The 4,107-nt window shown below is 43.5% G+C and overlaps 1 non-coding gene across 1 annotated transcript; it reads left to right on the plus strand.

Moving 5' to 3' along the window:
* Positions 1 to 1,348: 1,348 nt before the first annotated feature.
* Positions 1,349 to 1,423, plus strand: Trnat-ugu (transfer RNA threonine (anticodon UGU)). Its single transcript has one exon. It is a non-coding gene; the product is annotated as a tRNA-Thr (tRNA).
* Positions 1,424 to 4,107: the final 2,684 nt, after the last annotated feature.

The following is a 4,107-nucleotide window of genomic DNA, read 5'->3' on the forward strand; positions in this document are numbered from 1 at the left end:
TTTTCAGACAAAGGACACATGCTTGTACGGTCGACATTTGAATTGTAGTGCACTATTTTCATTGAAATTCAGATACAGACCTAAGAGGGACAAGAAAACAAAACTAAATATAGTATCTCTGTAATGAGCAGCATGAGACCTCATTAGGTAGCCCTGAACCGCCTATGAAAGTCTGTAGGCACAGAGTACATTTTGTTGTGAAACTGTCTCAAGTATTTTTTCATGGAAGCAGGCACACATGGTGGACGTTGTGAACAAATGAAATGTTGTAAGATAACAAATCCGTAAAGAAAAAACCTATGATGAATCCATAGTTAATTTCCAAGAATGATTACTATTCGAAGTCACGAGGTCCAAACGATAAATGTCGAACGTGTGATTGTAAATCGATCATGCGACTCTGGGGGGTGTCGTTATGAGTATGTTTACGGTGGTCACTGCAACAACGACAAAAGAAGAGCGTTACAAAAATACTTGCAATTACAAAGGATACGACTTACATTACTCGTCGTGGGTGTTGTCGTCATGCGAGAGTTCAGGTGATGTGTACGCTACAGCGACAATTCCATTTCTGCCATAGCCTAGGTAAACTCTGCCTATATCAAGCAAGAATATCGGCAGAGTGTCACTTGCGTTAACTTTACCCTGCAAACGCAAGTTGTGCAAATGGAGGTAATGAAACAAGTAAAGGTCGTCCCATTGTCCTGGACACCCTTCTCTTTTAATGGAGGACTTCACAGACTTCCATAGCCACTAGATATTCTGCGTGTGCACACGGGATTCCTCCGAAGGCACGACCTCTACAGAGTGGTTGACGAACTCGTGGTCGAAATCCTTCAGCTTTCAGAGTCTTGTAGGATTGAAACCCGGCTGTAATACTCGTAGTACCAGTCAGTATGAAGTGCTTTATCAGACCCACTAAAGTGAACTTATCTCTGGACAATACTCTCACTACGAAACACTTCCGGGACTCCCTTTCTATTCCACCGAATACCCAAATACGATCTATTTAATGAAATGATAATTAAATAGACACCCTAGCTGCATACAGGCGTTGATGTACTTCATTGGGGACGTTGAAAATGTGTGCCCCGACCGGGACTCGAACCCGGGATCTCCTGCTTACATGGCAGACGCTCTATCTATCTGAGCCACCGCGGGCACAGAGGATAGTGCGTCTGCAGGGACTTATCCCTTGCACGCTCCCCGTGAGGTCCACATTCCCAACATGTCCACACCACTACATTCGTAGTGCGCCTAATAGATGTAGTGGTGTGGACATGTTGGGAATGTGGACCTCACGGGGAGCGTGCAAGGGATAAGTCCCTGCAGACGCACTATCCTCTGTGCCCGCGGTGGCTCAGATGGATAGAGCGTCTGCCATGTAAGCAGGAGATCCCGGGTTCGAGTCCCGGTCGGGGCACACATTTTCAACGTCCCCAATGAAGTACATCAACCCCTGTATGCAGCTAGGGTGTCTATTTAATTATCATTTCATTTCTAGCAAAGCTGCACGGTCATCCACGGTAACTGTTCTTTCGGGAACAGATACTACCGTCATATATCGATCTATTTAACTCTCTGAAGATCGTCCTCTCTGGTTCTTCCTTCTAGCTATATGAGATTCGTCCACTTCCACAACTTTACTCGGTCCACCAATTGGTACACTGTCGTTTGTCACTACAACATAACACACATCTCTGCAAAACCCGAAATAACCACACACGGTATTAGCAGTTAAGTCAGTTTCCAATGTTGTTGCTTGCAAGGTGTAGTCTCGAATTTAGCAAGATAGAAAAATTGCACTGGTCAGGATGGATAAAATGGAAGAGTCGAACCACGTATTCTTCCTGATACTCGTTCGTTTTCTGCACTGTATGCAATGAAATTGTAACGGTATTTCAGCATCGAAACTCCTCTTACGATGTTTTACACACTTCGCACCATCACAGACTACACAGTCCCTCCTTTCCTCGTCCAGCCGGCCGAAGTGGCCGTGCGGTTAAAGGCGCTGCAGTCTGGAACCGCAAGACCGCTACGGTCGCAGGTTCGAATCCTGCCTCGGGCATGGATGTTTGTGATGTCCTTAGGTTAGTTAGGTTTAACTAGTTCTAAGTTCTAGGGGACTAATGACCTCAGCAGTTGAGTCCCATAGTGCTCAGAGCCATTTGAACCATTTTTTTCCTCGTCCAGCAGTACTTCATATTTGCGACAAAAAGTCAAACAATTTCTTAGTACGCTGTATAAGCAGGGAGTTAGATTTTTCCATGTGAGAGAATCCGCCGAAGAAACGTCAGGAACACCAGATATCACACTCAGTATTGACAGAAATCGTCTGTGTTTTCCACGCTACTCACAAGTAATTCGCGGAGGTATGTAATTTAGAGCAACTAGAGGAACGAAGGAAAACAGATAAAAATGACGATCACACCTAACTGACCATAACACCCGTTTCCAGACTCGCAGGATCGATTTCAAATTGCACATTGGATATGTACCGTTTAGATCCCGCGAATTCGGCAGGCAATCATTCTTGGAAATTACCAATCCATTAATATGTTCTGCTAAAAGAGGAACACTGAGTTAATCGCCATCGGCACGAATACCGGATTAAACCGTAGAACATCTCCTCAGGGAATCAACGTTAAAGCTCCCTTAAAAGTAAATTCTTAAAAATGAAATTGAGCAATATAGATATAACAGTTGCTTAGGAATGAAATAAACAGGAAATATAAGGAAGCTAGGCGAAAAGGCTGCATAAAAAGCTTGAAACAATCGAGAAGAAAATGACTGTGGAAAGGACTGACTCAGGATACAGAAAACTGAAACCAACCTTCGGATGAATTACAATCAAGTTTGGTTACGTTAAGAGAAGAATGGTAATGCCATTGTTAAATGAAGAGGAGAGATCAGATGCGTGGAAAGATTACACTGAAGGCCTCTATGAGGGGGAAGAATTGTCTGATAACATGATAGAAGAAGAAACAGAAATCGATACAGAAGATACAGAATACCTAGTATTAGAATTAGAATTGAAAAGATCTGTGGACGAGTTAAGAAAGATTAAGGCAGAAGGGAGAGATAACATTCCATCGGAATTCCTAAAATCGTTGCCGGAAGTGGCCACAAAACAATTATCACCTTGTGTGTAGAACATGAGGTAAGCGATGTACTATCAAACTTTCGGAAAAATCATCATCCACACAATCACGAAGACAGCAAATGCGAAAATTATTGCACAACCAGCTTAACAGCTCATGCATCCAAGTCTGTGACAAGAATGATATACCGAAGAAAGGAAAAGAACATTAAGTGCCTGCTGGATGATGGCCAGTTTACCCTTTCGGAAGGTGAAGGCCCAGAGAAGCAGTTCTGATGTTGCTGTTGGATTTGACATTTGATGCTACAGAAAAACGTTGAAAGTAAGGTAGGCTTATACAGTAAGGAATGCGGAGGTTTTCCGCAACATTAGCGAGGAAAGGAATACAAGTAAAACCCTGACAAAAAGAAGGTGTAGGACAATAGTACTCCTGAGTGAGATTTGCACTCTGCAGCGGAGTGTGCGTTGATATGAAACTTCCTGGCAGATTAAAACTGTGTGCCGGACCGAGACTCAAACTCGGGATCTTTGCCTTTCGCGGGCAAGTGCTCTACCATCTGAGCTACCCAAGCACGACTCACGCCCCATCCTCACAGCTTACCCGCGAAAGGCAAAGGTCCTGAGTTCGAGTCTCGGTCTGGCACACAGTTTTAATCTGCCAGGAAGTTTAATAGTACGGCTGTTAAGCCGTAAGGAAGGATACTAGAGGGAGCTGTGGAGGGTAAAAACTTTGGTGAATATAAAGATTGTAATACATCCAGCAAATAGCTAAGGCTGTAAGTGGCACGTAGTACTCTGAGATGAGATAGTTGACACAGGAGATGTATTGGTGACAGGCCACGTCAAACTAGTCAGAAGACTGATGAGTGGGAAAGAAAAGAAACTTGCAAGTCGAAGAATGTTTTTCAAAACACTTGAACTTACCAGAAGGTTACACAGAAACGGTTACCAATCACCACGTGTTATGATGAAATAAGAAATGAGGACAAATTTTTAGCTAGTTCCGT

This window comes from Schistocerca nitens, chromosome 6 (genome assembly GCF_023898315.1).
Source record: "Schistocerca nitens isolate TAMUIC-IGC-003100 chromosome 6, iqSchNite1.1, whole genome shotgun sequence".
Classification (NCBI taxonomy): domain Eukaryota; kingdom Metazoa; phylum Arthropoda; class Insecta; order Orthoptera; family Acrididae; genus Schistocerca; species Schistocerca nitens.